The sequence below is a fragment of the Trachinotus anak genome, unplaced genomic scaffold, assembly GCF_046630095.1.
Source record: "Trachinotus anak isolate AG129_WGS33_773 ecotype Australia unplaced genomic scaffold, CSIRO_AGI_Tana_v1 ptg000007l, whole genome shotgun sequence".
Classification (NCBI taxonomy): domain Eukaryota; kingdom Metazoa; phylum Chordata; class Actinopteri; order Carangiformes; family Carangidae; genus Trachinotus; species Trachinotus anak.
This window is the reverse complement of record NW_027273858.1, coordinates 10,555,463-10,580,838: the sequence shown is the minus strand read 5'-3', so window position 1 is coordinate 10,580,838 and position 25,376 is coordinate 10,555,463. Positions and strand designations below refer to the sequence as shown.

The following is a 25,376-nucleotide window of genomic DNA, read 5'->3' as shown; positions in this document are numbered from 1 at the left end:
CATAGACACATATCATATCATGGAGGATCACTGCCGAAGGGTAATGAATCAGAGTTGGCACGATGAGTTAAAGTGGTACTCTTTAATGAAAGCTGTACAGTACACTACCAGTCAAAGGTTTGGACACACTTTCCCATTCTGTGTCCAAACTTTTAATTGGTACTGTAGCTTTGTAATTGAATCATTATTGATTAATACTGTCGATCCATTCTCCTCCTATGATTGTAATTCTCATATATGATTCCAGCGCTGACATATATGTACTCCTACATTAAATATGCAGAAAGACTCTACCAGGACATTGAAGTTTTATATAATGTCATTTTTTCACATTGCCATTGTCAAATTTTGATGCAGAATAATCAGTGTTGTAAAATTTATACAGTATTGTACCATGTACTATAGTTTCGGAAGTTGTAACCTGTAATTTCAAATGTATTATCCTGTGTTGGCTTCATACATGCTATCCAACAATCATACATTTCTGGAGTGGCATTTTAATTTGCATTTAATTCATTACTGAAAATAATTTAATTATGGATTGCATGTATTTGACACATGATATGTCATCCACTGCATAATTTAGAATTGCTCTGAGATGGATAATGCAAGCACTGGGATTAAAGATGAGCTCACCTTTCATTAAAAAACACTGCACTGCTTCTTCTCATAATAATCTTTTTTGCCTCTCAGGACACTCAAGTCTCAGAGTGTTATACCTCTGTTGTTGTAGCTACTCCTGTTTATCAAAATGAACGAATCTTGTGTTGCCTTTTATTTTGCTGTCTCTCTCAAACTCTGCACATTACATTTCATGACCTCAGGTACTGATAAGACAATCCAATAATCTTACAATGATAATAAGTAACAATGTATTATAACTCCCTACTTAGCATTTTTGAGCAGCATATATACAACAAACCAATTAATGGTTTATAATTCACTGAGATGTAGGTGTGAGCAGATGTAAGATATTACTGTATTTGTCAACAAGTAGAATTTCTCTCATGAAGCTTTCATAGCTGCAGTGAATAGAAGCTTCAACACGGTGTAACACAGTGTAGTCGTAAGCATGTCTTCAGTTTTAAACTCAGCTGTAAACAGTTTTAAACCTGCAATTAATAAACACTTTAACCTGCGATTAATAAACCCTTTATGAGGTAAAATTGTTATAAGCTAATATAATATCTTGTATCTGTCATTCATTATCATACATTCATTAAAACATTTTTTATAACACACTATAAGATATTTTTATCATTTACTAATATAGTTTACAGTTTATTATAACATCTATATTAACCATACCATACACATGTACAAATCAGTCGGTTATAAATGCTGATGCATTTAAACTACTGAAGCTATGTGACTATACACTAGACTGATTACAACTCTTCAGTCATTCATTAGCTGTTCATACACCAGTTATGAATGCTGCATAGGAGGAGTTATAAGAAACACTCATGTCTTTTTAACTGTTTATTGGTCTTTATTACAGTGTGTTATAAAATTTTTATTAATTATCTATATACAGGTAATAAAGCTGTTTCTTAATAAGACTATTAGAAAATCTTTGTTCAGTATTTAATGGGTAACTGGTACTAGTAATGTACGATCTCATCCTGTGCAGCTTCATGCTATTAATATTGTGAATCTCATTCAGCCACAAATCAGGGATGTGCTCTACTCTACTGTGAGTCTTTCCTGATTCTCACAATTAACTGGACAGGGAGTGTTACAAGCACCTCAACCCTTGACCCTCAAGTGGATGAAACCCACCGCTCCCCCATCACAAATGTTGGTGCACTGTTGAGAGCTGTGAGTAGGAACCTCTGAGATGATGGTTTGGATGGTGCTCTTTTTGGTTGCAGACTTTATAACAGTGTACACCGTGTTTAAACATCTAAAACCACTACACTATGCCTGTGTATCTGAACCTGCTGCCAAATATTGTCGTTCATCTGGAGCCCTTGTGCCACGCAGAGAAAATATGATTTCAGCAACAATTTCAGAGAGGTTCCTCATTACTTTATAAGTAAAATATGCCACATTTTAACTGACTGATTATTGACTGGACAGCCTGGGAATTTTTAAAATATCTCATTATATCAGCAGTCGAACTGAGTTGTTCATAAACCCAAGGGTGTCTCTCCTAGGCTGCCTGTTATTTGCACTTTAATGAGGATATTTCCAGTGTCAGTATACTGATCAATTCTACTTTGATCTGACTCACTGACTATTACATCCAAATCACTTCTATTACATCCATTGTAATTTGCTCTTGATGTCTTGATGAACTCATTTGTTTTACTATGTGTAGGTAGTCTGGTTATTAGACTTAAATAATGACAATGATGGACGGAAAATAATGGCTATCTGTATGACTTCTTCCACGCTTTTCATGTCACTCCCCCCCCACTCTTAGGTCCTGACAGTTGCCTTGTAAACAGTGTAGAATGAGGAGCCAAATCAGTTGGCGCATTCATGACTGACTACGTCCTGCCACTGACACACACAGAGTGATTGGCAACCACCTGTCACTGGCCAGGCTCTTGTTTGATCTGATCCTCAGCCCAAAATCCTTCCTAACATGCGTGGTGTTTCATGCATACCAAGCAGAGGGCTGCCTGGGAGGTTAACTAGTTCATTATCTGATTATAGAAGACCGTTTGTAGAATCACCAGCAACAATTATATTAGAAAGGATATGATTTTTAGGGGCAGAGAATCAGATGAGAAAAAGCACTGAATATTTTTTTTTTATCACAGGCACAACACAGTGAGCACTCACTTTGGGCATATTAACTAAATGTGGCACATTTTGTTCTGTGCTGCAATATCTGTGTCAACTGTGTTCACAGTTTCCAAGATGTTATTTAATTATGAAAAGCTACAAGAAAGTCCATGACAACACGCCCCTAATTTTTGAAAAGCTGATAAAGGGATTGAAGGGACTGAAACTTAAGGCAACAACAAACAATGGAGTTGTTTTCCTTTTGCATAGAAATGGATGAAAAAATGGGTCAAAAACATGTCATGTGTTTTTTATTCATTGTGAATTAATGAAGATTTATCTTCTGACATCAACAAGTAGATGGCTACCCACATGAAAAATGATGAGCTGTCATGAAGATTAATTAACTACTTAATCATGGTGGCATTTATTTTGAACGCTAATAAAACCTGGAGCCAATACATTTGACAGCAGGCAACCAGATGTCAAAATTGGTTTAAAAAATTAAACAGTAGATGAATACTTTACTTTAACAAGGATAGAACCAACAGGTCACATGTTACAAAAGATAAGGTGTACAGTATAGGGGGAAAAAAACTGTGAATGCATTTCAAATTTCTAGAAAAAAAAATGAGAGTGAGAGTAATATCCTTTATGTAAATCCGAGCAGTGTTAGCTCTGGATTCAAAGTCAGATGCAGCCCTGGTGGAGTGCTATGAGTCATTCAAGCTGTCGAGAAATGCTACAGCATAGTAAAAAAGACCCAGATCTGACATCTTCATCTGCATAACAAGGAAGGACTGTGACTTCTTATAGACCAAAAAAAAAACAAAAAAACTCTGTATTTCTTTGATATAATCCACATATGTTTTATTCATCGAGAGCTTACCGTGAGATTTGTGGTTTGGCCAAGTGCTGCGTGTTGAGCCATTTAGCACTAATTCCCCCTGAAATATCTGTTATTGTTTGTACTTTAACAACAATAGTATATCCTTTAAATCTGTTGGCAAATGGATCTGTCAGACAACCACGAATGGATTTTGATTAGATTAAACATCTCTCCACATTCATTGGCTGAGCCCCTGATTGGACCAGACGGGTTGAGTTATTATGATTAAACTCAGTGTTTATGGACGAATGATTCCAACCTACCTGAAAATCGATAAAGGACACCTCAAGGACCATTTTCATGAGAAGTAGCCTGTATTGCATTATAAGGTTTCTCCAGCTTCTACCTGGTGATTAATTACATTCAATACCGGTGTTGAGCTTAGTCATTTAGTTTGTGTAGAGAAGCATAAGCTGCTGTAATGCCTGTCTAAGATTCAAATATAGGTTTAAATCCCTAATAAGATTCCCAACTGAAATTCTTGAATCTTGGCGTAACATCAGTCTTTGTTTGGGCATTTTCAATCACACTGCCACACAGTCTGTGGTGTCCATCGCTGAGCGGTTCCTCACCCTCCCCCTCATGCTAAATTGAGCGAGAATCTTCTGGCACCGAGGGGTTTCACAGATGGGAAATACCTAACACAGTACATTTGTTCAGCTAAAACTTTATTATTCACCTTTATGACAGCACTACTCCGCTTCCTGTATGTTTATAAAAGGGGGGTTGTTTAAACCACATGTAAAAGTTAGCAGGTCCTAGTAATTTGACACAGCATTGTCTGCTTTTGCAAGATGAACTACTCAAATTATGGTTGACTATCTCGAAGCCTGTTTAAAAATTGTGCGACTATGAAAAGCAGTGGCAACTTTGTTGGAATGGAGTTTCAAAACAACACATAAAATTGAGTTTTGGATTTGAAGAAAATAAAGCTTTGAAATTTTGATTGATACCTGTACTTTTTGCAAGTGAATCTTTTGACTTACTCAAATTTGGTGTGCAGGAAGGTTTATTTGCTTGGTTTATTTGCATTTTGTGGTTTAGTTTAATGTGAATTAGCATTTATTTAATGACATTTTCAAATAAGAGACATTTTGTCAATTAATTTAACAGCTCATTTACTTATTGAACTGGATAAATTGTTTTTCATTAACTGTTGCTTTTCTGGAATTAAGTAATGACAAATTAGTCATTAGACCTCATCTGTGTTAAGGTTTACAATACATAAGAGAGGAGAAGGTCATAAACAATCAGAGCCCTGTCGTGAGGAGCAAATGGAGGTCAGCTCTTCAACTTTTGTAAATCACGATGCCGATGTCCTAACATTCTTCTAGTGTGCAAAATAAGATGATACTTCCACGTAAAAAGGTATTTTACATGTACACGGCAGCCATGGTAACCAGGCAGGTAAAGTAGTGACATGTCATCTTTCACACACTCAGTATAATCAGACTAAATGGCAACGCCTAGTCTGTTGTTACTGTTATAGCGCTGCAGATTGAGCTGGAGGAGCATAGCAGCATTATTCCAGGAAGCAGCTCTCTGAGCCTCTACTAGTACATTACATGACCAAACTGATACTATTTCACACCAGTTTCAAAAGGAATAGAAATCAAGCTTGTGCCTTCAAGCTAGTAACACTAGGATGAAATCATTTTTCAAAGATCTAGCACACTGACAAGAATTGTTCTTGTTAGTGAAATTCAAATTGACGATATAAGACTACTCATGTAATGTCAAGCTTCCTACCACCATTTATCAAATGTATTACGAGATAGGTCTAATTGGTCTGGCCTCCACACGTGTATTGTTATTGGTGCAGATGACACATTAACAGGGTCAGTGTTTATGGCCTTGATATAATTAGATCAGTCTCCCACAGCATCATGAGTCTAGCATAAAATAATAAAATCGGTGTAGCATGACTGAAGAAATGGGAAGAACATAATTTAAGAATTGCATGAAACATAATTTATTCAGTTTTGAATTTATACGTTGCATTTCTCTAATACTAAAGCCTTTTTCATTTTCCCTTTCGCAGGTGAGTTTTGACCCTACTTGGGATGAGTCTTATCGCTGGATTCAGTTTTGGTTTAGGACTAATCTTGACACAGTTTAAAAAATACTGGTGTGTTTGCATACACCAGGATGGAAGTTTGGAATTGGTAGAAGAGAGCTTACATGGGATCAGTGTGGGATAAGATCAGAAAAGACTTCACATGTAGGCACTTTATATTATACAGACTTGTGTGCAGATTCAGCACTTACGTCTAATGCTCCTGACACTCAGCATGTTTTCATGCTGCTTAGTGAGATTTACAGTAATGACAGAACCCAATACAAATCACAACTGAGCTTTTCAGTCCTGCCTGATGGATAGATATTATGCAGATTCACAGTCCCTTCTTACTCAAATATCTCATAATCATCATAATCAGATGCAACGTTAAAATGTTCCTAGTCACCTGTAAATTGCTCTGTGCTATTATCGAGTAAATACATACAGAGCCTGATTCAACTCCTCTCTACCTCTTCATCTACAGCCTGTCATTAAGAAGCAACAGTAAGCCGACGTGGGCTTATTTTTATGCAAGAAACCAGCAGAGTAAGTGGAACTGTATAATTTGTCAAATCAATTTGACAGCTCAGTGTTGCAGATATTGGTATTGGAGTTATATTTTATTTGTTTGTTGACACTGACTTTATTACTATTATTTCACTCATATCTTGACTTTTACACAAACCCCTTGTGTAAAAGTCCCCCTTTTTACCACATTATGACCTTATTAAAAGCCAGTATGATTTTAAAGTAACCCTGGGTTTATATATTTGATGAAGAGGACAAAATATGGAAATGACCATGACGCATCATTACTACATTTGAAAAGGGAATGGTTTATGTTTTATATGTGTGTGCTGTGTATGAACAAATATATTTTCCCTTTGTTTGCCAGAATGTCAGTACCATGCACCAAGACCTTTTTTCACCTTTTCCACACTCAATTACAGGCTTCCTCTCTGCTCTTGCAGGTTGCCTTTCCCTCTCACTCTTTACAACATTAACAGAGACCAGAGAGATCTGGGTTTTGCTGGTGTCATGCTGCATAAAAAGTAGTGTCAACATTATTTACGCATATAGAGAATAATGAAAATCCCCACTCCGAAGCAAGGCATCATGTTATCAGTTCAAAATCAGCTCTATAGTGTAAAATGTTAAGTATGTTATTTTTGTTGAGATGATGGACAGCGGCCCATAAACCATGAAGCTGATTGGAAGGTTGGGAACAGGTGCAGCAGGCGTGACAGTCATGTGATGGCTAAAGAGGGGAAATATGGCACGACTGTGGAGCGGAGACAAAATGGCAGGGTCTCAAGTGTCAGGAGGAAATAATGACTGGCAGCCTGACAACAGGAAGACTAACCCCAAAGATATTAAGAGTGTTTGTGGCCATGACGCACATTCTGAGACTTTTATTTTTTATTTTATTCTGTTTCTTAATTTGGCCCATAAATTCACAACAGGATCCAGTCCAGGATCCATGTATTGAGGGCGTTCAGTGAGGCTCCAGAAAGATTTGGATTTGTTCCATTTCACTGATATTTAATTTATTTGATCCCGTGGACAGAATAACAATGAGAGAATTAAATCAGATGTCAAATTCCGCACCAAGTGATATCACTCAACAAAAAAAAACTCTTCCCCGGAAGACTCTAAATCTCACTCTTGTCAAATTAAGGCGCATTGTCTAAATCTGTTTAGAGAGGGGCTGGACGCGCAGACATTTGGGAATCTCTGCGTGTGGATAAAAAAAAAACCCAAAAAAAAAAAAAAAAAAAGCTCCAGCACAACTTAGGGTGGCGCCAGAGCGCAAGAAAAGAGGAAGCGGGTGAAAAACCAACACAACTCACGGGTTAATCTGCCTGGAGAATCACTTTGTGGCTTCGGCCGTCTCCACATCCCGCTGGATGATGCGTGAATTTCTTCAGCGGGTGGTTGGACTCGCCACCTGCCAGGAATGGTAAACGGGCTACTGCGCCGAAGACTGCGCCGACCTCTCCCCACTTTGTCATTGGCAAACATTCACATTTTTGTGTGCAGGGTCGCCTGCATTAGTGAAATAAACACGGACAACTTTGTCTGGTCGGCTGCGCAGGAGAAAGTGAGCCACACGCAGAAACTGACAGTGGCGAGGTTATTAACGGAGGCTCTGAGCGCCCGGTGTTATACCCGACCCCTCTCGCTTTGAAGATTAGAGGGTTGACGACGTCTGGACACTAAGAACAGGATTAGGTATTGTGCAGGCTAACCTACTTCTCATCACTCCTACATCTTGTCCTCTCAATATTTGCGCAGTGACCTTTGGTGCACTTGGAATATACACAGCGGGTGCGCCCCTAAGGTAAGCATATCATTTGGTCACTGCTGAGTTTTCTTAAGGCTGTTGGGGTTAATTATATATGTGAAGTTGTGTCAGACAGCGAAATCCACTCTGAGTATATGGCTGTGGGTATTTGGAAAATGACATCCTCTGTTGGAGCCTGTTACGCGCAGGTGCCATGGCAATCCTTTTAAATAGTAGTCTATCATGTATATTTGACAGGCACAGTGTTAGTGGAAGGGTATCCCTTATGTTGCACGGCTTTCATCCAGGGACCGTGCACTGTGTTTCACACGCTTAACACGTCAGCTTACTGACGCGCTCTGAAGATCCAACGCTCCGTACGCACGAAGGCGAGTGTAACATGCAGAATGTGAAGCTTACCAACTGGGAGATCAGTACTTCAGGGATTCGTGTTTTAGTCAAAGCCGGGGTCAAAGCTGCTGTTAAATGCCTCGACCTGCTCTCATCGGGGCATCACAAATGATTCCTGCGCGAGTTTTCTTCCCTCCGAGTGCCACTATTTAAGGAACACGTGATTTGGATCGGCTGGGACAGTGCCATCGTTTTTTTTTAGCTCTCCCCACGCCAGAAGCCGAAGGAGACATCTTTCCTACCAAGAGATGTATAACATGGACTTGCTTCAAATGAGACACACTGTTACTTTGGGGGATGAGCAAAATAAACCAAACACTAAAGGCCATGATATTTATTCTGTATAAAATATGAGCATGTCATTCTGCTCACTTAAAGAGCAGACTGACTCCGCATCAGCTTTAAAGAAAGTACAATTTGTTGTTTATCAGAAAAGCAGTAAATCCTCAAAAAACAAACAAACAAACAAACAAAAAAATAGCCTTGAGTTGATGATTTAACTGTGCACATGCATCTCACTCTGGTTCCAGCAAGTGGGTGCACAGGGAGCATAGCAATGCACTGTGTCATGCCTTTAACTGCAGTCTATCCATCTATACAACTGCGAGCAACTGAAGCACAAAAGCTATTGTAATATTTTTGTATTTAGTGGCAAGAATAAAGGAAAACTCTGCAACAGTGTGGCTCTGCAGTCTGAGGGGCACTGCTCAGATCAGTGCAGTTTGACTGAGACCTCTACCACATTTGCTGAATTTAAGTTTTTAGACTTAAGGTTATAGCGCATGTTTATCGTCTTAATTTGACTTTGTCATTGTAGGTTGCTGCAGACTGGTTGGTGTTCATATGACTGAATCACTGAGATCAAATATGTTGATACTGTATCCAGGGGTATAAGCATAGTGTGAACCTCAAGAAAACGCTGCTATCCTGCTCTTCTCATCTCTGACATCATGTTATTTTATGTGTACTACACTTCCCAACAGCTACAGGTTTGGGTAGTGCCTTAGAAGTGTGCAGAGAATATGTAAAAAGAATTGCTGCAGGATGTCTTCATGAGTCTAGGGTTGGGCCAGTTCTTTCCAGAGGCTCACATTTGGGAAATGAGAGATGAAGAGTAGCATGGCTGAGGCCAGCCAGACTCCATTGATATTCTGCCTGTGTCCTGCTCCATAGGCAGCCCATTGTCATGGCTTGCTCAGTGGGATAGTATCTGATGATTGAGGGGGTATGGAGGAGGGTTGAAAGCCAGCTTGGAAAGAAACTAAAGGTTAATTTATTGAAGGTTAAAGATATGTCCTCACGGTAATGGCTGATAGTGTGTGTGTGAGAGTGTGTGCGTGTGTGTGTGTGCATATTGTGTGAGCCGGGTGGATAAATATATCTAGTGTGGTGCTTTGATAATAGTTTAGTTTGTGTTTCATGACATGCCCAAACAAATGAGGTCAGTTCATCTTTGTTTGCTAATTAAATTCATCTTGCTTTACTTTCTTAGAGCAGAATTGCAATTAGATGCGTATTTAACAAAATGATACTTGACTTGTTCAGTACCCCCATGGCTCTTTCATTTTCTCTAATTGTACCCAAGATGGCATGAAAATAAAAAGGGGATTCCAACAAAAGCAGGTGCATCTGAAGTTTCAAAGGGAGCAGCTCCTCTACCATCAGGTGCAACAGTGGCATACTGTGTGGCCACTCAGCCTCTGTAAGATTCATGGCCAGCCAAGCAGAAAGATTTATCTGTCGTGAGTGCGTGAAATTGCAATGCTCTGCAGTATTCTGTCCGGGGCCGGTGAGAGAGACAGATCTTCCATTGCTTTGGGAAATAAAGAAGTAACAGAGAGGAGTCATGCACAAAAAGTAGCAAACACTAATGGCTGTCTGTGCTTGTGTCAGGTGGAAGTGATCAAGGCTTTAGTGCTTTTTTGGAAAGAGAGAGAGGAAATAAGCAGAAAAGAGCAACCACAGGGGAGGCAACAAAGAAATTCATCTGAGGACTTGAACAAATAAGGGTAACTTTTGAAGTGCCACACTGAAGTGCAAAAGTTTACAAGTGGTGCTGCAGTATAGGAGCGTTGCACTTTCAGCTCAGCACTGCTTATTTTTTACATTTTTATTTATTTATTGTTTGCACTTTTGCTGCTTCTTGCTGTGAAAGTCACTGTTAATTATACTTGAAAGGACTTCAATGGTCTACATTTATTTAAAAGATTGCACAACTACACAGTGTTCTTCTTTGATCCTGTAAAGCACCAGTCAATAGGCTTTAAGCTATTGCTTTTGATGCAACATACAGATGTACGTGCTTGGCTATGTTTCATGAGCAACATTATTATTATAAATTTTGCACAATTGTAACAATTTAGACTGATTATAAATAAACATTTGCAGATAATTACATTTATATTTCAATAAGAACACACATGTCAAATGGGCTGCTGTGATCTACAAATCAAGAAAACAATACTTCATCAGCTTTGAGGTGTAAATCTTCTGGTAAAAAAAAGTGTGTTGCTGCATTAGGTCTTTGTAGAGCTTGACTAACTGTCACGGCTGGCAGCTGTAGCAGAAATGGTGTCCAGGTCTCCACTGAAGCATTAAGGGAGAGGATGATTGAATATAAGTTATCTCAGTGTTAAAATTAACTGAACAGGAACTTGATGTGAATATTAAAAAAAAAAACATGCATGTGGATGCACTGCAGATATTTTTCGTTCTTTCCTTCTCTTGCTCTTTCCCTCTGCGTTATCTCTCTTTTCTTGTCACGTTCTAACACGATGACTGGTTCTATCCTTCAACATGATGCTCTCTTCCTCTCAGATAAGACCTGTTTGCACTGGGTAACAGGTTTATGAAATAATACACAGTGTGGAATCCCATTCTTTTAAATTTGGTTAACAAGCACACCTCATAGTGGGAGGGAGCACGGTCAGCTAATCTACACCAGAGCCCAACAGAATGCTGAAGGGCAGTTTGTTCGTCTAGCTCCCGTGTTTTCACCCTCTCGTTAAGTCTTTGAATGTGGACTGCAGTAACTATTCATTACGGGGCAGCAGTGTCTTGCTGAGAGTAGGATATTTTAAGTGTTAAACAAGTATGTATGTGGATGCTGGGCTTTTGATTGGAATCACAGATTTTTCTGGAGGCGTTGAAATGAAGCTCCTTCCTTCAGGAATGATTACCTGAGTGTCTTTGAGAAGGTCACATGGAACAAGAGTTGTGCTGATTGGCTGGCTGATGTTTGTGTTTAACCTCTCCTCCATATGAAACCCTTATGAGATGTTTCGGTGAGTGATAAAGATGCTACATAATGGAGTCTCCCCTTCGCTGAATTGTCCATTTTAACAGTGTCAAACTAAAACTCCAACTTGCCAATTACACCATCTGCAAAAGCTAAAATTAAGCACTCATCATGCTGTTGATGTTTGGGCTTTTGCCCTTTGAATCAATAATTAGATAGAGACTGAAAGTGGTTTGTTGTTTACTTGCCCTTCAGTAAAAGTCCATCAAATGAGCAGGATCCCACCAGTGCATGAGTAAGTATACATTTAGTGTCGTCTCCCTGTGGCAGCTGCCTCTGGAAGGACTTTCTCATTTTTAATTTTTGCTCAAGGATTCGCTGACAGCTTGACTTTTGAGGCGAGCCAGGTTGAGGGAAGCAGATATGCAGATTATTTTCATCTATAATTTGGGGGGAAGTTTTCAAGTGTCCATATGTTTGCTGATTGAAATTCTATTAGCATAAATTAATATTTGCCCCAGCGCCAAATAAATACTGCTGTACAAAAAGCAAATAGAGAGGAAGGATTGGAATTACCATACTATGATAATAGCTTGACTAAACATTGACTGCATGATTTGTAGGCATGGACAGATAACATTGTGGCCATGTTTTAATTTCACACTTCGGTAAGAGTGTTTATCTGTGGCTGATGTGACAGGTTATGGTATATGTTCTCTAACTTTAGCATGCAAGATGATTGCCCCGACCCTGTGTGATTATTAGAATGTTGTGAACTATATAAGGAATGTAACTAGATGATTCAAAATATTGACAAAATTGATATTCAAACTGCAGTCAACATTACAACTTAGTTTTATCATTAATTATTCTGTTTTTCAGCAACTCAAGACAGTCTATAGAATGTCGGAAAAAAACATAAGTTGATGTATATAAAATGTGTTGATTACATAAAATCTCACCTGCAGCCCTATAAGGATAAGTGGTATACCTAATGGATGGATGGATCAATACTGCATTGTTACTTTATAATAACAAATGCATAAGAAAGCAGTTTTTTTCACATTCAGAAGGATGGATCAAGATTAGCATTAATATGAAGTTGTGTTTATGCCCCCCAGCAAATATAAGTCCAATTTTAATTTGCCTCTTCACTCTGTTCTGGTCTCGGCGAGCGAATGAGGATACTAACGGGCTCCACAGCTGCTAAATGCTCCACTACATTCACCAGGTAGTTGCTTACTTTTTCTAGGTGCCATTCAGCGCTACAGGTGGTTTACAATGGCTGCCTGTTGCTGCTGAAAACGACGCTGATGAGAGTGACTCAAAACAGTAAGAATGCACTCATAGAACCAAAACAATGAGTTACAGCGAAAGATGCTGAAATTGTCGGTAGGCCTGAATTAAAATGCAGAATCAGATAATAATCAGGTGATATCTGTGGGTTTTTACATTCCATGTAGTCATTCGATCAACTGTTCATATAAAAACATGCATCAGAGCAACTTTGAGGTAAAGCTACTTTGGATAAATTTGGCAGTCTACATTACAAGAAGACAAACAACACTGACGACTGCTACATCTAGGTCTGACTGGTTTAGTGGTCTTTGCTGCAGCTATGTTGGACAGGACGTTTAATTTGAAACTTTAGATGCTTGTAAACTGAAGGGTGCACTCAGTGGATGCACAAGCCGAAGAGCCCAGCGCCGATGTAGCCTCGCCAGGAGAAATACCATCAGTGTGATGAAGCTCCAACTAAAACCAACAAATTTTTACATTCAGAATTTCCAACACTTCCAAACATCTAGGTGACAAAAAAAAAAAAAAAACAACAAAAAAAAAACCAATCAATATCCATGGCAAAATGCTAAGGCCTGTGAAAGATTTTAGTCTCAGAGGGATAAATCTTGAAGTACATAAGATCCACCCCCACCCACCTCACTAATAAAACATCTCCAAATTCTCATGCTCTCTCGCTCTCCCTTAAACATACGCTCAAACACTCAGGCACACAGACACGCAGCCTCTTTTTGAGTATCTATTTCAAGCCTAAAAATAGGGAGATGCACACAATGCTATGGAGCTCTGAGGCAATCAGAGGTTGTGGGAGCATGATGTGTGATTCCATGATGACATTTTACTGATTATGCTTTAAGTCATAGATAATCTAAAGTTGTTTGGTATTTTTCTCACCACATGACCACCGCATGAGGTTTGCTAAGAATAATCACACACTTAAAGCCACAGAGCTCCAGGTACTGTCAAAAGTAATTTAGAGGTCATTTCTGGCCTGGTGTTGGCTTTACCAACCTCTCTACATAGACTCTGCTGTTTAAATGAACATGACAGACAGAGAGACGTGTTACGTGAACACAAACTGTGATGATCTTCATTTCTCTGAGACTTGTAGTAAGAAAATCAGCTCTAACTGGCTGATTGACAGCCAGTAAGATTTATTCATGTGCCTATGTCAAAAATCATCAGTAGGCTCTAATTATCTTGGCCAAAATATTTTGGCTTGTGATATCAATCTAAATAAAACCAACCTCTTCAAGGAGTATTAACACATGCAGTACACTAGTGGCTAACAAAAACTTTTTAACCGCTTTCTATAATGTTTTATAAGATTTTAATTCAAGTAATTTAAAAATGTAAACGGTATTCAGATCTTCTCTGCAATTATGTCACAACAGGAAGTGTTACTCAGGTAAAGTCACATTGTCGTCATTGTCTAAGGTTGGTGCTTTGCTTGCATTCAACATCATCTTGCATAATAAATGAGTATCTTCAGCTCTTTATGTTTACTTATGCTAATGAAGTTATTGAGTTGTATATGATCCTTAGCCAGCAGCATTGTCAGTAACACAAGGCGGCAACCTATGTATATATACATATGCATTTGGGATCCAAATGTCTGAGACCACTTCACTTGAATGGGATATATACAACCATGCTAGAGGGATGCTAAACTAAATAAGGCTTTCAGATTGCTTTTAAGTGACATTGTTGGTGTTGGTCTACCATCAGCAGGACATGCTGTGCCATTCTTTAAATGTATAAATGCTAAATGCAATCTCACCAGACCCTGAAAATGCTCTCCATGAAGGTGGGAGATAGGTGCCATGAGAATGAGAGATCGGCTGGTTTTATAAAATTAGAGTGTCCCTAATATGTAATATTGAGCAATACCATTAAGAGCTTTCTTTATACCAAAGAAATTGTATTCTGAAAGTGGATAGCCAGTGGAGGTTTACGAACGAGGACATGAACAATGTGTTTTCTCTGCATCACTCTGAATGCACTGCAGTGTGTGGGTGGGTTTAGCTTGAAGGCCCATGAATAGGGAACTGCAAAACTTTAGGCAGCTTATGACAAAGACTCCATGTTCAGCTGTAAGACATTTAGAGCCAACAAAGCAGTTGATTAGGGAGTTAAAAGGATTCATTTGATCAGTGTATAGTAAAATGAGGAGCTGCGAATCATCAGCATGGCAGCTAATGTTTAATATGGAGGGCTCAAAGGATGGACCTCTCTGGGAGAGTAGAGGGTCATATTTGTGGGAGTGAAAGCAAGGGTGGAAAGAGTACTGAAAAATTAAATTTAGGTAGAAGTACTGTTATTCAAAATAAATCAGTTTACACTTTATTAGGAACACTGAGCAAAAACTGATGTAGCCTAACACAACAGTCCTGCAATAAACTCTCCATCATGAAGGTTATAATGTTCATTCTTATTGAAATTGAAGTAGCAAGTTGTTGATTCAAATGTATGATCATTTCGGAGGATGTAGTTTGTGGTGCTGTTGAGTTGTATTGTATTAAACAGATAGATACTTCTGTTATTTAGCCTACCTTCATTGCTATAAATGGGGCGGACAAAATAATAGATACAAGTAAATAACACAGCAGGTGTCCATAGACTTTAAATAGCAATGGTAAGCTACAAAAATGAAATAGCTGCCACTTCTTATAGAATTAACAGCAAAATAAAGCAGCGGAAAATGTGACGCGTAAACAAGATTATGTCTCTTTGATTTTGAAAATTGCTCTATAAATAAAGATTATTATTATAAACTCCACAGCAGTTGGAGCTGAAAAACACGGACAAAATGCATAACGACGCCATCCTTAATTTCATTGCATAGTTCAGCTCAGATGCAAACACGCCCCTCACACCCCCAGCTTCTTCTCTGCTGCAGCTGCTGATTTGACTCTTTTATTTATCATGTGACTTTTGTTTTTACTCCATAACGATTTCTACGTAATAAAAGTAAAAGTAATAAAAAATAAAATAAAAGTACTCGAAGAAGTACAAGCACACCAAACATGTATGACTTTGTTACAGTAATTAGAGTAAATGTAACTCGTTGCTTCCACCCCTGAGTGAGAGGCACCAGATGTGATGTGGTGAACTAACAAGTAAATGTCAGAAAACCACTAAAGTTGCATATTGGGGGAATCTTGCAGTCACTGACAACTGTGCTGCATACTGAAACTCCTGAAACTGATGTGCATGCATTAGTTACGTGCACACCTCTCTCTGCTGGATTGAAAATATGTGGAGTGTTTTCATGTTATGGCTTAAAAGCTGTGAATTTAAGAGACAAATGTGATTAGAGACAAGACTGAATTATTAGTGTGGCTCCATCCTGGCTACACTCTCCCCTAAAGCTGATACATCAGCCTCCTTTGGACGTGTTCATGAGCATTTCTTATTCTTTTTTTTTTTTTTTATAATGCAGTCATGCTTTAGTTAGCGGTTTTAACATCATCTCGTGCTGTAAAACATGTGATCATAGAGCAACCATATGTTCACTCTTTGTTGCTGATGGCAAATAAGAAGCAAATAATCAGTTACATTATGAATTCTGCATATTTGTGTCCACATGAGCAGTGCTCATAAAAACCTGAAAGACAGCTGACCTTTTGGAAAAATTATTATGCAATGATTAATAGGTTTATCTTTTTATTGTGTTCTTTGCAAAAATTGTTGTCCTGAAGAGAGAAGGACAGTGATCCAAAGAGAAAACAGGGGATGCAGAGGCCAAAAGCAAACAATGCAAGAAAATTAGCAATGTAGAGTAAGCTCTGCCTTTGTTGGTGAATATTTAAGTATGAATGTGGGCGCTGTCATTAACATGTCTGTTTTTTATTGTAAGTATTCTCACTGGCCAAGTATGCTGCATTCTTTCATCAGTGCAAAAATAATACAATCGATAAAGATAAAAGATAGAGATAAAATTACAAGGGCTTATGAATTCGTGTTAAAGCACAAAGTTAGCTAATGATCAGGTGCCTCAAAAACCTGCACGTGGTGAAGTTTTTCATTTACAAAATCTTCAGGAGCTAACATATGACACCATCTGCAGTTGTATTCCTGCTAATGGGAGTGAGTTAACATCCAGTTCTGAGACACATCTAAAAAAAAATAAGGTGCAAAGGATTAACTAGATGAAAATCAAATATGTAGTAAGACTTGGCTATAAAAGTAAGTTTTCAGAGCGTTGTGTGTTAGAGCGACAGCAACAAAGAGGAAATATTCATGCAGTACATGTGCTTGGTTAAAAACTTGAGATGTGAATAGATGTGAGCTGTCAGAACTTTCCTGGCAAAACAAAAGCCAACTTTTCACTCCTTATGCACTTTAAATATTGTTTTAAGCTGTTTGATAAAACGAGCTGTGCTGACATTGTTTTTCTGGAAAGGATGATGTCAAAAGACCATCTAGCTAGAGGTGCTCAGTCTGTTTGTATGAAAACAATATCCAGCTCTTAGCTGCATGCAGAGCAGGATGTCTTAGCACATGTTTTTCTTTTCTTGTTAAGGTTTTACTTCATTAAGAAATTGAATTGAAACACCACAGGATTTTTATGTTTTACTTTCATTGTATAGGTACACAAAAAGCAAACCAAAATTCGAATTTTTGTAGATTACATTGTGAAAATGGTGCCTCATCCTTTCATCGACAAGTTTTAAAGCATTGTCCACCTGAGTACTACCTGGCAGTTTGGCTGCAGGTAGACAGGTAATAGATTTATCACAGCAGCCAGTTTCTTTTGTGCTCTGCCCTCTAACGGGATCAAAAAAAAAAAAAATTCTAAATGTACAAGATGGAGATTTAATGCATAAAATGAATGGGTCATATGCCTGAAGAGTGTTGTTGTTTTCAGCTGCAAGTGACTCTAAATTTACTTTGAGGTGAGAATAAATAAAGCCTCCTCATTCCAGGTGACAGAGCCCATTTGGAGGCCCATTCACTGTCACCCCGCAGGGTCCTTGGGATATAGACTATTGATTCAAGAGCAATTTTGCTTTGTGGGGTTCATTTTGGCTCTTGCATGATTTTTCTGTCACGTTGCTCTATAGAATCCTACAACTTGAAAGAATAATGTCCTTTCCAAAAACTTTTTGTTTTGTGGCATTTTTCCAACACGGCATAGTCTCAGAATGAATATTAATCAAAGTGTATTTGTGACGGATGTGGCCTGAAAAAGTAAACCCATTCATCATAAGAAGGGGGACATCATTGTTTTGATGTCTGCTGATAATCAGGTCAGATGAAGTAGAGCTTGACTTGATCAAAACCAGTGTAGAGCCTCATTTGTAACGCTATTAGCCTCCCTGCAATGAGCAGGCCCTACAGCACAAGCGTACTACTGTTATTTTGAAAAACTGCAGTCTTTCAAATACATGTTTGATGCTGTATACCTGTGCCCCCATTTATCAATCCTTTTAGGTGAAGTTTTTTTGTGGGGGGTTGCAGGCAATTAAAACTGTCAGATTTCATGCAAATTGCTGAAAACAAACCACGATCTACTTATTTCATTCATTCTGACAAACGTTTGTGTGTGTGTGTTTGGTGCATGTGTCAGTGTGAGTGTGTCGGGTTGTGTGCTCTTCAGGCAGAGATGCGTGGCAATAATCCAATTATCTTGTGGCCTTCAAACGTCGTGCAGGGCCAGAATGTTTGGATGGAAATAGCACTTATTTCACCTTGATTTTTTTAGTGTCTTCACAATGATTGAGTCGTTGCCATTACCATACCATACAACTCTGCTGCTTCTAATTGGAAAAAAAGCAAAGTACTAGAGATTATAGGTTTGTAAATGGGAAGATGTAAGTTGAAATACCTGGACTGAGGGTATAACGGCTAGTTCTTATATAACCTCGCTACGATTCTTCAACTCCTGTCGCTTTGTCTGTGGACCCACTCATGTTGATTGGGAAGTGAGAGAGTCATGAGTGGTCGAGCCACTCAATTAGGGGCACCGTCACCTAATTAACCTCTCTCTGTAACAGTAGAAGCCTGCTGAGGGGCTTGTAGACTGAAATACACCCGTACATGTCAAGGCACTGAATAATGAGAGTCCACTACAGGCCTTTCAGCTTGAAAGGGCTATCGTACATACAGACGGCTGCTGAAAGGGGAACAGAAGTAGAGAATTGATGTCTGCAGGAGTGTTTCTGCTGTGTCAGACTGTTGCTCTGCATTGATACGACAGTCTTGGTTGGTGAGTTGCAGTTTTCTCACAGGTGGTGGTCAACTGGAGCAGCTGTGACAAACTTTTGAGATTTGAGATTTTTAACTCTGTTAATTGCTAAACATGTGGTGACTTTTCCAGCTGGCTTAGCTTCTTAGAAGTATCATGGACCTCTACTCATTTCCTGATGATGCTGCAATGTAGGAGTATTATTACATGTGCAGTCTCAAGCCCTCAATCATCTTACATCTGTGTTTTTTGCAATTGGGTCACAATTAATGCGAGTGATAATGTGGGGAATTGAAAGACTGTTCCTCTGTTTTTATTGTTTGTTTGTTTTTTTTAACTCCATCTTTAACAGTAGGGAATGATGCAAAGTATGTTAATGCTGTCTGTAGGAGTGAGCCAGCCAATTCTTTATCTGCCAGAATTATCGCTTTAAGCATTGGCCAAATGGATTTTAGGCATTTACTCTTTCAAGTCATGGCACATCCAGCTTTTACTCTGAATGTATCAGGTGTGTTCATAACTGTGTCTGCTTGTCAACATGGAAAAACAGTCATGGCCAGTAGTTTAACGTAGTAATGCTTGTGTTATAATGATTGTATTAGGAGTCGTGAGAGAGCAGGTAAGTGTCGAAGAAATTAACATTAAAGCCGAGTTACGTCCTTTTCGTTCAAACCCTGCCTTTTTTCTCCTCTTTACAGTCACGCAAATGTTTGCTTGCTGGGGTGAATAAGGAATGAGAGGAGCAGCAACAACAATTTACTGTTCAAGGTTTCATTTGAGATTGACAGTTCTTGACCATCGGTTTCATTTCTTGGTATCCATTTCCTATCTTTAAAAACGTAATGATAAAGGTTAACACAAGAAATCTCTTAGGACATTTTGGCCCGAGGTCAAGATTTGTTTCTTGTTTGTCATTCTGGGGTTGGCTGCAAGGTTTCCTCTTGGTAAAATCTATTTCAGCTTTTGAGCATCACAGTACAGCATGGATGTAGTTGAGGAAAAAGAAGGAAAAAAACGACTGTACCTCATTATATTTTTCTCTCTCCTAGTGATAATCACTGCGGTCCCTGGTCCAAGCTGCTTTTTCCTTATTTTGACATTTTATATCAAATATTTCATTAATCCAGCCTAGCAAGGAGCTGAGAACACTGTTTGAACATGACAGGCTCAAGGGGATGAGGAGGGGTGGACTTTTAATGAAGAGGACAAGGTTTTAACTTGGGAAAATGAACACCAGCAAAGAGCGGGAATTACTTCTGTCGCTTTGAAGTTAATGTGAGAGACTCAATTAAATTGAAAAAAAAAAAACTCCCATTTTTTCTGCACTTTGCTCTGCTTAGCAGAAATTCTTAACCTTTTGCTTGAAGAGCCTACCCACGAGCCTCGGACGCCAGTGCTTCTGCATCGTCTTTCACACTCCACTAGATGAAGAATTTGGTGTTTTTGCTGCATGTGGGTTATGACGCTCTTGGTTGACAGCAGCGTGTAAATGCACATGGTCAAGGCCCATTACCTCACCAGTGAGTGGTAGTACATTCAATAGAGAAAATGACTTCATGGTTCGGTGAAATAAGTGATGTTTTTTTGTTTTTTTTTTTTTGTTTTTTTTTATCCATATGTGAGCATAATCATTCTTCTTGCCACAGGGATTTGAAAATGCAACTTGCCAGTCTGCTTCAGTCATCTCACAAAAGGCAAAAACATGATTTAAAGACAAAATGATCTTATTTGCATGAGACAGGTACCTCACAGCAAGCCAATTTGAATTGCCGCTTTTGATGAAATTTTACAGCACAATATGCTGACGTTTTTTCACAGAGAGCTTACATTGTAGATTATATATCAGGAACAATACGTGCATTTAAATCTAAAAACGTGCTCTCACTCAGCAATTCAGCAGATTCCACAGACTAACTGGACAGATTTTTTAATATCCCTCAAGCCTCAGCACTGAATTAAATGCACATCACAATAAGAATGGATTTAGTTAAACATCAGCTCTTTCCGTCAGTACTACCCTCAGACTACATCTTGTGTATTTCAGATGTGATCCTACCTTAGGCAGTGGACTGAGAGCTCATGAGTATGAAACAGACACACTCTGAATTACTTGTGCTACATTTTGTAAGTCTGTGTAGACTCAAGGCCACACTTGAGTCTCAGAAATGCTTTGGATGACAACAAAAAATAGGATGTAGAAGGAACCAGAGAGACATGATTATATTCCAAATGCTTCAAATTCATTTCATACAATGGAATTAATTGGAATTAGAGACAAATCATGCACTCATATATACTATAGACTATACATGTTTTTGTTACAGGAGGATTTCCGAGAGGATTAATAAATACATACACGCAAAAAGTTACAGAAGATCAATTATTTTTCAGAAAGATTTGTTTTGCTAAAATGTCAGACAGGATTAAGGTCACAATGTCCCCCTTTGTAAACTTTTGTCAGTGCCTTTCATTAATATCAACAGCAGCAACACAAAGAACAAAATGTTTATTGTAACAGAAGGCATGACATCTGTCATACTGGCATGGTTTTGAATTGTTTTGATTCTTGCAGCTATGCATCAATGAATGAGTCACGGATTTAACATAAATCATGTACTGCCAGTGGTCTGCAGTGAACAGGAGAATGTATGTCCTCTTGATTAAAGAAGGAAGTTGATGCTGCATTAATATAGTTCAGGGGAAAATTTTTAAAAATTGCATTTGCACTTTTCATATGATTTTCATGAATGAGGCGATGTGCAGCATCGTTGAAGGGCATGTGGGACTGATGATGTGCTGGTTTCTATAATTTACCCTTGTGACAGCATTACTACCAAACTAAACATGCACATGTCAGTGACTCTTCTGAATTTATCATGCTTGGCTCCATGTGCATTGCTCTATGCTTTTAATTTGTACTTCTTTTCCATCTCACTCTAGTCTTTTCCTATTTTCTGATCTAAGGAGGACATCCATTAGAGAGGACACCAAATCAAACCTTTTGGCAGAATGTGCTCTGCTCTTGTCTAATTCTTCCCCCCATGTACCTCCCTAATGAATACTCCTGACAACTTCGAGAATACCAGACGCTAGAGGGCTATTTATACACCAAAACTGCCATTTGTGTCTGAAAGCCAGTTGGTGAGAACCACCAACATTTTCATAACACCCACAACAGGGGCTCCTTACAAATATTTCCTCAAGACTGACAGTGCATTTATTCAGCGGGCAGACTGGGGGGAGCAAATGGCTGAATAACCTTGCATCCCATCGTGAAGGTTATCACTTTCCGAGCAGTGTTAGAATGTCTCACAGGTGCAATGACAATTTCACAAGCAATTACACTCCTTCCCACTCATCACCGTAAAATATGTGTCACTAGAAGCTGAATTTCAATCATTTAAATTTGAATTTGAATTGCTCAACTTAAATAATCACATTAAAAAAAACGGAATTTAAATCACATCATTTGGCTTTGTATTGTTTAACTTGAATAATTGCATTGAAAAAAAAAATGTATCTGAACGACATAATTTGAAATTGAATTTATTAGTTTGGAACTGAATTCCAATCCACTTGAAACTGAATGTAATATTATGACTTTCAGTGACACATACTTGCTCATAGAGGAATTTTTGATGAAACTAGAATGGCACTCAGTGGAGCACACAACAACGCCTAGGCCAAACAATACAAAAATGTTGAAAAATGCACTCTCTTGCCATGTTAAGGAAATTCCTGGATCTGACCCCTGACCAGATCTCCACCAAAATTTAAAGGGTTCCTCCCTGGCCCATTCCTCATCCCTCTACCACATTTGGTACAAATCAGTTCTTTTTGTGTTATCCTGCAGCCAAGCAAACAAACAAACCAGCAGACACAGGTGAAAACATAACCTGCTTGGCAGGCGTTAAGAAGGCAGCCAGTGCAGTCCTCACGCTCACAGGCTGTCAACCTGCCAGCACTCAGCCGAAACCGCAAGTGATTGAATACAGACTTTAACACAGACACACAAGGGCCACACACGCCTCTCGACTTTGTACATACAGTTGACTGCAGATGGAGTCATTAATAATTGAAGGCTGGTAGAAACTGTATAGACCGCAGAAGGCTGTGTGCAGTTTTAAGCCAGTGTGATTTATGCATGTAAATTTAGTTTGAAGTCTTTATCAATCAATCTCAATATTTGTTTAGTTAAGCAGGAAAGCAAACAAACGCTTTTTTTTGTACGGTTCAGGAAAATTATCTTTCCTTCACTACTGGAGCAATCAGCTCACCTCATTGTCTTCAAACTGTTTTGCCAGATCAAGGGGTATGGAAGGAGATAAAACACTGTTCCGCTCCCACTCCACTGAGGGATGACATTTACCCCCCCAAAGTATGTGTAGTACAGTTAGAATAGCCTTTATCAAAGCAACATATGGCAGTGACATTTATAAAAGTGCCACTTTGCACTTGTAAGGCTGACAGTAAGGGTTCCTCGCTGCTGGAGGCTTAATTAATAGATTCTGAATGTGAGGAAAGTTTTTAATGGCACTCAGCAGGATTGTGCAGTAGCCACACACACCTTATGATCTTAGTAAATTAGCTGTGAAATTTGGAGTTGTACTGATGTCAGGTTTTAATTGAAGCCCTCTCTTTTTCACTTTCAAGTTGGGCTACATAAAGGTACACAGTTTTTTTTTTTTTTTTTACCCTTTTACGTGACCAAATATGGCAACCTTCATAGGTCATGGTATCTTGTTTTTTTTAGTGACAATGACAATACATTAGTTCACTGAAGTCCTTTCAGGATATATTCTCTGTATAGTCCCTATCCTCTCCATTAGACAGTTGGATGAAGAATTTATGATGAAAAAATACAATATAAATTATTTGTATCTAAACACACAATCCATTCCCTGTGCCCTTAAATGTGTTTCCATTTTGCAGCTTTTGTTTCTTACCTTATTGTTCAGTATGATGGGTTATCCAGTAAAATTGGACATGTCACCCTAGCTTATAGATGTTTTCCTTTGTGACCTTAAGTACATACAGTGGAACTCAGTACAGTGCAAGAAAAATAGCTGTGGTCTATTTATGTTTATGGTTTTCCTATGATCGATTTTCATTTGCAGAACCCAGAGAAAAATCTGGGCCACCTTTGAAAAGGCCACCAATGCCTCAGAGAGCAATCGATGGCCAACATTCTTTTTTTTTTTTTTTTTTTTTTTTTTTTTTTTCCTGGAAGTGTTTTCATGGAAAAAGCTTTAAAGAGAAAAAATGAAAAAACTGTATGCTAAATGTTACACAATGCAGTGCTCAAACACATCAAGCACAGGTTTTATTCAAGAGTTTAGCACAGTAGGGCACAGCACCACATGAACACCTAAAGGCTGTGTCTGTTTTATTTAGTGGCAGGTCAGACTGAGGTCTTGTTTTGGCATGAACCTACAGGCTGTCAGGAAATGTAGACGCCAGCACACAGACTCCCCGCAGTGCTGTTGGCTTTGTAATGGTGTATTAAGCTTTTTCGGCACAGTCACAGTCTGTCATTTCCTGCAAAGTAAGGTCAATGATAATTACTGCTAACATAATCACTGTCCAGTAAGTGATCATCTTGGTTGTCTGGTTATTGAAAATGTCTTATTATGCATTTCAAATGGGCCCACATGCAATTCAAATGACCATTCATCTCTTCATGAAAGGGATATTCATTCCAGTCCAATAATTAAATCATACCCAATGTGAGGCCATGCATATAGTGATTATTGCAGCTGTCATTTTAATATCTTTACCAGGGGATCTAGTTTGAATTAAGAATACAATGAGAGTGTGACGTCCCGCACTGCTCCCGTGGTCGTTTCTTGTTTTTTCTGTGCTTTCAGTTTTATTTTGAAAATCATCCATCTTTTGGGTTCTATGGTTGTTTTACTTCCTGCCGTTGTGTGTTCAGCACCTGTTGATTGCCTGCCCTGCCCTGATTAGTTTCACCTGTTCCCAATTACCGTGTCACTGTGTTCCCCTCACGCTTTGTCAGACCATCTATTTATTTTCCGGTGCTTGCTTCTGAGTTTTGCTGCCTCGCTCTGGAATACCTGGGTTTGGTTTCATGAGATTTGCTTAAGTAACAGTAACGTGATCAAGAGAGCGAGACAGTCGGAAAGTAAGTAACATTTACATTTTTATGAGTGTGTGTAGTTTTTAAGCTGATAAAGACTCTACAGATACCCTAGTGTCTCTATGAGGCTATGGTGGGGCACAGGTACTTTTAGCTAAATTAAATGTCAG

General features: G+C 38.7%; 1 protein-coding gene across 2 annotated transcripts in view; it reads left to right on the top strand.

Annotated features, from left to right (window-relative positions):
* The first annotated feature begins 7,461 nt into the window (after positions 1-7,461).
* The window catches only part of LOC139622812 (protocadherin-15-like), a 195,914-nt gene continuing 177,999 nt past the window's right edge, over positions 7,462-25,376 (top strand). Inside the window, exon 1 of one of the 2 annotated variants that reach the window (XM_071480421.1) lies at positions 7,462-8,025. The gene's annotated coding sequence lies outside the window, so the exon portion shown is untranslated. Of the gene's footprint in view, positions 8,026-25,116; positions 25,252-25,376 lie in introns of those variants that run through there. The other variant, XM_071480419.1, reaches the window with a different exon arrangement.